Source organism: Budorcas taxicolor, chromosome 1, assembly GCF_023091745.1.
Source record: "Budorcas taxicolor isolate Tak-1 chromosome 1, Takin1.1, whole genome shotgun sequence".
NCBI classification, from domain to species: domain Eukaryota; kingdom Metazoa; phylum Chordata; class Mammalia; order Artiodactyla; family Bovidae; genus Budorcas; species Budorcas taxicolor.
Genome location: NC_068910.1, coordinates 148745152 through 148757787, shown reverse-complemented (window position 1 = coordinate 148757787; position 12636 = coordinate 148745152). Strand labels below are relative to the sequence as shown.

General features: G+C 39.3%; 1 non-coding gene across 1 annotated transcript; it reads right to left on the bottom strand.

The window, feature by feature from the left end:
- Positions 1-12332: 12332 nt before the first annotated feature.
- On the bottom strand, positions 12333-12404 carry TRNAS-GGA (transfer RNA serine (anticodon GGA)). The gene has a single exon. It is a non-coding gene; the product is annotated as a tRNA-Ser (tRNA).
- Positions 12405-12636: the final 232 nt, after the last annotated feature.

Sequence of the window (12636 nt, the reverse complement as noted above, 5' to 3'; positions counted from 1 at the left end):
GGTGAGCTGCCGTCTATGGGGTCACACAGAGTCGGACACGACTGACGCGACTTAGCAGCAGCAGCAGCAGCAGCATGGTAATCACAAAGCAAAAAACTAAGGCAGAGATACAGGATAAGAAGTAAGGAATCAAAACATACCACTACAGAAATACACCAAAGTACAAAGGAAGAGAGCAATAGAAGAAAAAAGTAACTACAAACAGGCAGAAAATAAGTTATAAAATGGCAATATTTATAACATAATTAAGTTAAATGTAAATGGACTAGAATATAACCAATATTTTAATGACTATAAATAGAGTATAATCTATAAAATTTTTGAATCAAATATTGTATATCAGAAACTAATGTAATATTATGTCAATTATGCCTCAATAAAATTAAATATATAAATAAAAATTTTTTAAATCTAAATAGATTAGATTCTCCAATCAAAAGACAAAGAGTAGCTGAATGAAAATTTTTTTTTAAATCCAACTATATCCTGCCTACAAAAGATTCACTTCTGCTTTATAGACACACAGAGACTGAAAGTGAAGGGATGGAAAAATATATTCCATGTAAATAAAAATAGAAAGAGAGGAGAGTCAGTTACCTTTAGTTAGTTAGTTAGTTAGTTAGTTCAGTCACTTAGTCATGTCTGACTCTTTGCGACCCCGGGAATTGCAGCACGCCAGGCCTCCCTGTCCATCACCAACTCCCAGAGTTCACTCAGACTCACATCAATCGAGTCAGTGATGCCATCCAGCCATCTCATCCTCTGTCGTCCCCTTCTCCTCCTGCCCCCAATCCCTCCCAGCATCAGAGTCTTTTCCACCTTTGCATGAGGTGGCCAAAGTATTGGAGTTTACGTCTGACAAAATACACTTTAAACGAAAAACTGTAACAAGAAGCAAAGAAGATCTCTATATAATTATAAAAGAACCAATTCATCAGAAGATATAACAATTATAAATAATGTATAATGTACATTTAGGTCTATCAAAGCACCTAAATATATAAAGCACATATTTAACAGATCTGAAAGGAGAAATAGACAGTGATACAATAATATAGGGAACTTCAATACCCCATTTTCATCATTGGATAGATTACCCAGATGGAATATCAGTAAGGAAACATTGGACTTACACACTAAGCTAACAGACATATGTAGAACATTCCATCTAACCGCAACAGAATACACATTCTTCTCAAGTGCACATGGAACATTTTCCAGGATAGATCATGTGTTAGAACACAAAATATGTGTTAATATATTTAAGAAGATTGAAATCATATCAAGCATCTTTTCCGACCACAATGGTACAAAACTGGAAATCAATTAAAAGAAAAAACTGAAAAATTCACAAATATGTAAAGATTAAACAACATGCTCCTGAGCAACTAACAGGACAAAGAAGAAATCAAAAGGAAACTTAGGAAACATCTTAAGACAAATGAATATGGAAGCAAATAACATACCAAAACTTAAAGGGTGTAGCAAAAGCAGTTTTAAGAGGGACGTTTATAGCAATAAATTCCCATACTAAGAAAAAATAAAGATCTCAAATAAACAACTTAACTTTACACCTCAAAAACTGAAAAAGAACAAACTAACCCAAAGTTAGTAGAGGAAAGGAAATGGCAAAGATCAAAGTAGAAATAAATGAAAAAGAGGCTAAAAAGACTAAAGGAAAAAATCCTTGAAACTAAGATCAAGTTCTTTGACAAGATAAATGAAATAGACATAGTGTAGCTAGACTAAGAGAAACAGAAAAAAAGACTCAAATAGATAAAATTGAAATGAGACAGAAGATATTACAACATTACAACTAATAACACAGAAACAGTAAGGATCATAAGAAGCTACAATAAACAATTACATGTCAACAATTAGCTAACCTAGAAAGTGAATAAATTCCTAAATACATAAAACCTACCACAACTGACTCATGAAGAAACAGAAAATCTGAAATGACCAATTACTAATAGATTGAATGAGTGTTCAAAACCTTCTCCAACACATAAAAAAGCAGATGACTGCACTAGTGAATTCTACAAAACATTTTCAGAAGAATCAATACCAACCCTTCCCAAACTCTTCCAAGAAAACAGAAGAGAAGGGAATATTTCTCAGTCTCATTTTACAAGAACAGTATTAGTCTGCTATCAAAAACCAGGGAAAGACACTGTTAAGAAAAGAAAGTTATAGGCCAATGGCCCTTATGAACACATATGCAAAAATCCTCAGCAAAATATTAGCAAACCAAATTCAGTAGTACTTTGAAAGGGTCATACACCATGATCAAGTAGGAAGTGAAAAGAAGCTCATCACTAATTATCATCAAAATATAAGTCAAAAGCACAAGGAGATATCACCTCATACATATTAGGATGCAAGGTGATATCTGTTATTAAAAAGAGAAGACAGACTTCCCTGGTAGTCCAATCCAGGGGACATGGATTTGAACCCTGTTCCAGGAAGATTCCACATGCTGCAGAGCAACTAAGCCCGTGCACCTCAACTACTGAAGCCCAGATGCAGCGACAAAGACCCAGGGCAGACAAAATTAATTAAAATTTTAAATAAATAAAAAGATAAGAGATAAATGCTGGCAAGGATATGAAGAAAGGGAAACTTCTGTAAATACTTGGTGGAAATGTAAAGTTGGTACAGCTTCCATGAAGGTTCCTCAGGAAACTAAAACTAGAACTACCATATGATCCATCAATTCCATTTCTGCATATATATCCAAAGGAAATAAAATCACCATCTAGAAAAGATGTCTGTACTTCCATGTTTGCTAGGGTCCAGCCCCGGTGGATCCAGGGTAATTCAAAGCAGGGATGGAGTCAGCGTCCTAGAAAAAACTTACTTAATTACAGATATAGAGAGAGATCAGAAATGGATAGTGTAGTAGGAAATATTAATGGAGAAAAAGAGGCTAAATAACTTGGTTTACGTGGGATACCAATAAAACTCCAAGACAAGGAGTTTGCACCATCTACGTTGGGCCACTGGTGCCACTTGAATATCGGAAGGTGCCCCTCCTTGGGCTCCTTCTCGCGTGGAACTTAAAAGCCGGGGCAAGTAAGTAGACGTGGCGAGCACCCACGCTCCAGATGGGAATTCAGCCAGAAAAACGGGGAGCAAGAAAGAAACGATGCAGGGGAATCAGTCTTTCCAGAAACTGATCCGATTTCTTTATTTTTTAGATTTGCTTATGTATCTTTTGTTATACATAGGGATGAATACAGAGTCATGCGGGGGTCAGCAGACCTGACCCTTGTAAATGTAAAAAAAAAAGGTGTTAGGGGTTTTACATCATCTTCTGACCATGAGGCCTGCTGACATTTTATGATCCTTTCTTTTTGATAACCAAAAAACTTATTTTTTCCAAGGGTGTTTTTTCTTAAACCAGGCGCCACTCTCTAAAGGTACCAGATAAAGTTGCATTCCTATAGGGTGAGGGTGTAGTGGGTTACAACTAAGAAAGGAATTTATTTAACCTAAGGTTAACATGATTAATAATTCTCTGGTGGCTCAGACGGTAAAGCATCTGCCTGCAATACGGGAGACCCGGGATCGATTCCTGGGTCGGGAAGATCCCCTGGAGAAGGAAATGGCAATCCACTCCAGCACTCTTGCCTGGAAAATCCCATGGACAGAGGAGCCTGATAGGCTACAGTCCATGGGGTCGCAAAAAGAGTCGGACACGACTGAGCGACTTTACTCTTACTAACATGATTAATCTTAAAGGTTAATACTTATTTCTCCTATATGCTAGTTATATTCATTATAAGGGCAGGAAATATGGAGATTTAGCAGCAAACATCAGCCCAACAAATGAAAACCCTTCACCAATGTTCCTTCAGATCTATTTAGTCTTAAGATAGTGATAAAGTTACATTTTTACATAGCAAGGACACAGTGATTTATAACAAAGTACAGTGATCTATAACAGAAGAGGAAATTCATTAACTCAAAAAGTCTAGTATTGCTAACATCAAAAACTACTATATTTCCTTTTCTATATTCCAAATACATTGATTAATATATTCCCAGGTGCCAAAGGATATGGAGGCCTGACAGCAATCATTGACTCAACAATGAGAAAAGCCCTATGCTAATTAAGATTTTCAAAATACTCCAAACTCTCTGTGCTGTTTATGGTTGAGAGGTAGTAAACAATCATGTGCGTAGTGGCAGGAGTATGGATAATCCTGTCACACAAACTAGTCTGCCAGCAGAGAGCTTTGACCTGAGACACCCTTGTCATTCCCAGGAATTTTTATTGACTGGAGCTGCAAGTTTACACCTTCTCTGAGAGAACTGATGGGGAACAGCCCCCCATAGAGTCAGAGGTGTAGGTGAGAGCATGAAACAGTAAAGGAGGTAGACTCTGGTTTGGGGGTAGATGCTCAGGAACAGGGGGTTTCCTGAGGCTTGATCCTGCCTTTGCGTATGCCAAAGCCTCCGTCCTCATGACCTATGCCATGGGCAGAGTTTCTCACGCTGGCTCCCGGCACATGTTCATTGCAGTATTATTGAGAATAGCCTATGCACCCATTGATGAATGAATGGATATAGAAAATGGATTGAAAAAATATTATTCAGTCTTTACAAAGAAGAAAATCCTCCGTACATAACAACAAGGATGAACTTGGAGGACTTTATGCTAAGTGAAATAAGCCAAACAGAGAAAGATAATACTGCACAATATCATTTATATGTGATTTTTTAAGTTAAATTCATAGAAACATAGAGTTGAATGATGATTTCCAGGGTCTGGGGTATTGGGGAAATAGAGTCTGATCAAAGTGTACAAAATTTCAGTTTAAAGATGATTAAGGTCTGAGGAACAAATGTATAACACAGTGTCTATAGTTAATAATACTGTATTACATAATTAAAATTTGTGAAGAGAGTAGAATTTAAGTGTTCTCACCAAAAAAAGAAAAGATAAATAAATATGTGAGGTTGGAATCCTTTCACAATGTATATCTCCATCAATTCATCATGTATACTTTACATTACAATCTTTTTTGTTAATTATACCTCAATAGGGGGCTTCCCTGGTGGCTCAGTGGTAAAGAATCCACCTGCCAATGCAGGAGACAAGGTTTGATCCAAGGAGAAGGAAGATCCTTGGAGAAGGAAGATCCTTGGAGAAGGAAATGGCAACCCACACCAGTATTCTCGTCTGGAGAATTCCATGGACAGAGGAGGCTGGTGGGCTACAGTCCACGGGGTCGCAAAAGAGTTGGACACAACTTAGCGGCTAAACAACAAAACACCTCAATAGAACTGAAGAAAAAGAGAAAACACCACATCCTCATTATGCAGTTACCTTCTTCCAAGGAGCTGAAGTCACTTGATTCCACACATTCAAAGCAAATGGCAAATGCACTGGGCCAATTCTACATCCAAAAAGTTATGGCAATAATTCGCAGAAAAGTTATCCAGATCACTGTAAGTGTTAACTGAGCCCATTATGTTGCTAACACTGTTAGAGCCTCTAGGAGTAACAGACAAAAGAGAAAGGAAGAAGGGGAATAGAAAGAAGAGAAGTAGCATGTTCTTGTCCTAAAGGAGCTTGTAAAGCACTGGGGAACCCCTCAGAATGTTAGTCTGAAAATAAGCAAGCGCCAAATTCTCAGTTGGTCCCTCTGCCTTCACTTCTCACTACTCTCTATCCATTCACCATACAGCATATAGCAATCTGAATGATTGCTTAAAAACCTAAATCAGAGCTTGTACTGTGAAACTGAAAATCTTGTCATAGCTTCCTATTTCACTTACCAGGAAAAAAAGAAAAAGTGCAGTCCTCACAAAGGCTTAGATGTCCGAGACCTGCCAACTTCTGAGACCCCATCTCCTACCACACATCTTCACTTTCACTAGCCTCAGACCGACTGGTTTTCTTTCTATTCCTCAGTCATCCAAGCTCTTACCTACCTTTGGGCCTTTGTACTGACCAGTCCCTCCCCTGACACAGCTGGCTGCTGGTTTTCGGTAGGCCCTTAGATCCTGTGTTGCCCACTGAAAAAGCCTTCCCTAACCATGCAGCATAAGCCAGCCACTCATCCCACTTGCCACACTCTCTGACATGCATTTTCTTCACAGTGCTTTTCACCGTCTGAAACTGTCATATGTACTTGTGTCCTTATTTTTGCTTATTTCCTCCTACTAGAAAATCAACTGAACGAAAATACAAACCAAGCCTGTGTTGTTACTCACCACACATACTTGGCTTCAATAAATATTTCTGAATGGAAGGCAGACAGAAAGGAGCATGTTAGTGTTGACTATAAAGTTTTCCAAGAAGACTCCAAGAATTCAACGGGCCTTGAAAGACAAGATAGTGGTAAACTGCTCAGAATCCGATCAGGTTAATTCTCCTTCACTCTTTCCCACTAAAGCCTATATCCCTCAGCATCTAAAAAGTCCAAGTAACCCAGAAAGCACGTGCCAAATGCTTATTGAATTGAATAGCTATTTTTGAACAATCCCACGTGGTGTGTATCACTTGAATAGAAGACTGGTATTGGGTTCACAGAGGTTTTTCTAGTTCAGGGCAGCAGTGTCCCAGATGGAGCCTGCTCTATGTCTAGACTAAGGACAAAATGAAGCCGAGCTACAGGTAACCCAAACTGGTGTTGCTACAACAAGGAAAAGAAATATGCTCCATGTGAGCTCCTTTCCCTCTCTAACTCTCAAGCCTAACTCTACAAAAATACATACAATATGCAGTATCGTCAAATTTTGTGACTTAAATGCTGTACTGTTTGCCTTAGATAAGTTTTTGGCTCCTGTGTCATGCTTTTATTTCTAGGAATGCTTACTTACTTAGCAAAGAAAAGAAATCTAAGGCTTAATGTCTCTCTCCATTAAGTATCCATACTCCCGAAGTTTTAAACTGTCACTACTGAGAATAATTGCACCCCGCTTCCATCCCATGGTCCCTAACACTCTGTCATTTCAACCACAACCAGATGGGATACCAAAGGGGATTACATGTTCATTTAGAATGAGATATCTGCAGAAAACCACTTAAGAAACTAAGGTCCTTTTTCTATTCATTAATAATAATGTACAAGAAAAGAAAAGGGCAAATGGAAGAGCAACAAGAAGCGTTTATTAGTTCTTTGGGAACTAAGGACTTGGCAGATCTTCTCTGGTATGACAACAGGTCTTGAGCCTAGTGTTTGTCAGACTAAGACTAAAATTGCAATGCCTTTTTACTTGACATTATGTGCTAAAAAAAAATTCCAAGGAACAACTTGGTAAACATATTTTATGTCTAAAATATATAAAACTGTGTCGAATCTTAGACTGCACAGCTATAGCTGATTAACTTATGTATGTGACAAAGTGTTTAAAAATACTTACAAAATTATTTTTTTAACTTCTGGAAATCAAAAAGTACTCACACACAAATACACTTTTGATTTGGAGAGGACACATATGATTTGCCACATAAGTGACAAAATATTAAATTCTTATGTAAAACACAGTCTAAATTAATTAGAAAAAGACAACTCACAATAATCGATAACTGAACAATATGATAAAAGCAACTGACACAAGAAATTCAAATGTCCTGCTAACATTTATTCATCTTTTCCTTAATCAATCAACAAATATTTATTGAGTACCAAATATGTACCTGGTATTACCCAAGACACCAAACTGATTGATGAGTAAAAACTGGCCCTGTTTTGAAAGAACTCATAATATATTAAATCCAATTCATAATCAAAGAAATTCAAATTCAAATGGTGTCTTACCTATTAATTCCTTCAATTTACATTCTATAAATTCCGCAAGATACACTAAGTAGTTTAAATTTTTTCACAGTTCTTTCTAATTCCATACCTGGGCATTTTTCCAAAGGGAATAATCAGAAAGATGCAAACAGACTTATGCGTAACTATGTTAATTGTGCTATTCTGGGATCCACCTTAATGTTCAAGGATTGGTAAAGTTTTCTGGAAATTTTTTATGTCATTAGAAAATTCTCACAAAAAAAGTGTGGCTGAAAAAAAATCAAACAAAACTGGAATACCGATAGCATAATATCGATGCACGAATATATCCATATTCTACATTTTCTAAAGTTAAAGTCTTAGTCTAATATTAAGGAAAAAAAGTTTTTAAAATAACCAACATAAATCCTTTTGAGCCATCTTATAAGGATGCCATCTTGTTTGCCAAATAAACCGTCTAAATATACTCTTTTCAGTGTTCACAATTTGAATCTTTTTTGGAACATACAGAGGCTAAGAAAATCCTAATGTTAGAAGCAATACAAATCAACCCTCTTAGTTGTCTGAGCAATAAAATGCTGCATTATTTAAATTGTTTTGAAAGGAAAGTTCAAAGTTTAGTTTGACAGTCACCTCTGCCTTTATACAAGAAACACAGCCTATAGCACCATTGAAAACCACAGACCACCGACTTGGACTCAGGACCGGGATTTTCTCCGTTTAGCCCTGACTCACAATGGTCCCCAACGCCGCGCCGTCTGCAGATGGCACACCCCCAAAGGGAAGCGCGCGACTCCACTTCCTGCCCGGGGGCGGCACTTCGGGACCTCGCAGGGATTTCAGAAACCTATTCGAGCCGTTTCTTGTAGGGCTGAACCTTGTTATTTGGTAAATATTTATTTAGCTCGCTCAGAACTCCGAACTAATCACTGCCACTTCTCTTTAATAATAAATGGTGAACTTCAAACGCAGCAGAATCAACCAACTCATCAGCGCTCGCCGGGAGGTGCAAAACTGCAGCCGGCCAGCGGACATGAAAGACTGAACATTTCCTGTTCCAGCTCCCGGCGGCCCAGAATAAACTTAAACCGAGTGGGAAGACGTTGGTGCGGTCGCCCCCAGCGCGCGGGCCGCGGGAGCCCGGGATCCATCTGTCCGAGGCCGGGCGCGCCGCCCCTTCCCCTTTCGCCCCAGGAGCCCTCAAAGCCCGCAGCCCTGCCGGCTCCACAATCTGGGCTGCTGCTCTTCTGGGCTTTTTAGGCAGCCTTTTAAATGTGTTGTTCAGCTGCAAGCCAATTAGCCCTTTCCGTTTGCCCGGACGAGCGGTGGGAGCGCTCGGAGCGCCCCTCACCAGCGGAAACGCGACGGCTCCCTCGGCGGCGCTCCCGGACTCAGAAGGGAGTTGGCACGCCTGGCGGCGTTGACGCCAGCCTTCCAGGACTTGGTCCTCAGTCTTTTTTAATATACTAAGAAAGACAAGAGTCTCCCCTTTGATGGCTTCATTTTGTAATGTGAGAAACAAACTTTAAGGCCCATCCTATACACTCGTATTTGATTCACCAAAGCTACACGGTCTCACCTTCATCCACTGCTGATTTGGAAATGCTATCAAGCCTTTGGAAATACTGAAAGATTTTTCTCCCAGACGCAGGGATAAAGATAATGAATAAGTGTTGAGACTCATATACATCTAAAATTCTGTTTATCCAAGATGTATTTTTGAATTCTGTACTGCCCATTCTGATGAAGGCATGAGTGAGGTAGAGCTGACTCTAGTTTTCTGATAAACCATGATAAAGCTTTGAATGAGAAACATTTTGCCCGCAGTGTATTCTTTATTTTGTATGATTATGTCATCTGTGTATAATGGAGACCCAAACAGATCTGAAGTCCAATTTGTTCTCAAACTTAATACATTTCTGTTAATTTTTTTAAACATGAATTAATTTAGAAGAAGTTGCTGGAACCATAGGGGTTGATGTTAAAATAGCTTCGCATCATTCTTAAAGAGCCCTGCTAAATGTACTTTTAATTTTACTCAATAATCCCTTGGTATGGAGAGATGAGAAGCACTTTGTCTCCAACGGCTCACAGAAGGGACCCTGCGGGCATTTTCAGTGATGAGCTTGGAGTGCCCCTCTGTGGAAGACGGTGAGCACTACAATTTCTCTCACTGGTGAGTTTGTGGTTGCTGCTGACTTGGACGGAGAAGGCAATGGCAACCCGCTCCAGGACTCTTGCCTGGAAAATCCCATGGACGGAGGAGCCTGGTGGGCTGCAGTCCATGAGGTCGCTAAGAGTCGGACACGACTGAGCGACTTCACTTTCACTTTTCACTTTTATGCATTGGAGAAGGAAATGGCAACCCACTCCAGTGTTCTTGCCTGGAGAATCTCAGGGATGGGGGAGCCTGGTGGGCTGCCGTCTATGGGGTCGCACAGAGTCGGACACGACTGAAGCGACTTAGCAGCAGCAGCAGCTGACTTGGAAACCTTGTAGTTCTTCACTTCTGCACACATGAGGGCAGATGTTACTTTACTGTTAAAATCTGAGTTTAGTCTCACTCCTTTTCTTCCATGAATCATAAATACTTGTTGAAAAGAATGAATGAATCCTTTTGTCTCTCTTTCAAAAGCTTTGCTTTTATTTTCTTGCAAAAGCAATAGCCGTGTTAGTCCCCATTCTGACATTTAGGAGCAGATAGAATGAAATGACAAGGAGCACAAATAGGTGTTATCTTATGTCCCAGGTCTCAGAAATTGGCAGTGGCTGCCATAGAGGGAGACTGTGGCCAAGTGTTGGCTCAGAAGGAAGGGTGATGTGATGAGTGAGCAGGATGCAAAAAAGAAGTTAATCACTCTGTGTCCTAGGAGCTGAAACCTGTCTTATTGATATATAACACTTCTAGCCATTGGTTGTCACTGAATTTATTTAATGCATTTCAGTCTTTGTTTTCATCTCAAAAGCAAAATAGTGTATTTACTGTTTACCCTGCCAAATAATAAACTCCATTTTTATTTATGTGATCATAAATTAAAAGGGGCTTTCCAGGTGGCACTAGTGGTAAAGAACCCACCTGCCAATGCAGGAGACATAAGAGACGTGGGTTCAGTTCCTAGGTAGGGAAGATCCCCTGGAGAAGAGCATGGCAACCCACTCCCGTATTCTTGCCTGGAGAATCCCATGAACAGAGGAGTCTGGAGGGCTACAGTCAAGAGGGTCACAAAGTGTCAGAAACAACTTCTTGGAACACTTATTGGCTAGAAGTCATATGTTCAAGTTATACTCTAAATAGAAATGTTATCATTAGGATGCTTTTAACTGCAAGTAAACAAAATCCACATCTGTCTTATACAATAAAGGCGATGCATTGGCTCATGTAACTGAAAATTCCAGTTCAAGCTTTAAGCAAGTGTTGATCCAGGGGCTCCAATACTGTCACCAAAATGTTAGTTTCTTTCCATTTTTCTGCTTTACCTTCCCAGGTACTGTCTTCACATTAAAGGTGAATTAATGAAATCACCAACATTATCATTGCTGTATGAAGGTGGTCACTCAACGTTCTCTAAGAAGGAATAACAAATAAAGTAAAAAAGTTGTTTGAATCAAGATATTTTTTCATGAAATAATCTATAGATTAAGTTATTTAAGGAAAAAAAATTTTGTTGAGAGCCTGTTGAGGCCCCTCATGGAGGAAACTGTCCTCCTTTTATCTTTTTCTTTAATTGAAATATAGTTGATTTGCAATATTGTATTAGTTTAGTTCCAGGTATACAGTAAAGTAATTCCGTTGCTTTTTTTCAGATTATTTTCCGTTATCAGTTCAGTTCAGTTCAGTTCAGTCACTCAGTCGTGTCCGACTCTTTGTGACCCCATGAACTGCAGCACGCCAGGCCTCCCTGTCCATCATCAACCCCCAGAGTTCACTCAGACTCACGTCCATCAAGTCAGTGATGCCATCCAGCCATCTCATCCTCTGTCGTCCTCTTCTCCTCCTGCCCCCAATCCCTCCCAGCATCAAGAGTCTTTTCCAATGAGTCAAACTCTTCGCATGAGGTGGCCAAAGTACTGGAATTTCAGCTAGGTTATTACAATATACTGAATATAATTCCCTGTCTATACAGTAAATCTTTGTTGCTTATCTACTTTTAATTTAACAGTTTGTATCTGTTAATCTCATGTTCCTAATTTTTCCCTCCCACTTCCTCTTTGGTAACTATAAGTTTGTTTTCTATGCCTATGAGTTTATTTCTGTTTTGTATATAGATTCATTTGTATTATTTTTTATTCCACATATAAGTGATGTCACATATTATTTGTCTTTCTCTGTCTGACTTACTTCACTTAGTATGATAATCTCTAGGTCCATCCATGTTGTTGCAAATGACATTATTTCATTCCTTTTTATGGCCGAGTAATATCCCATGTTGTGTGTATATATGAAAGTGAAAGTGAAGTCACTCAGTCATGTCTGACTCTTCGCGAATTCTTGCACTATAGCCTACCAGGCTCCTCCCTCCATGAGATTTTCCAGGCAAGAGTACTGGAGTGGGTTGCCATTTCCTTCTCCAGGGGATCTTCCCGACCCAGGGATCGAACCTGGGTCTCCTGCATTCCAGGCAGACGCTTTAACCTCTGAGCCACCAGGGAAGCCCATATATATATACACACACACACACACAACATCTTCTTAAACCAATCAACAGTTGCTGGGCATTTAAGTTGTTTCCATATCTTGGCTATTGTAAGTAGTGCTGCTATGAACATTGGGTGCATTATCTTTTCAAATTAGAACTTCTGTCTTTTCTGGATTTACGCCCAGGAGTGGGATTGGAGGATCATATATTAGCTCTAGTTTTAGTTTTTAAAGGAATTTCCACAC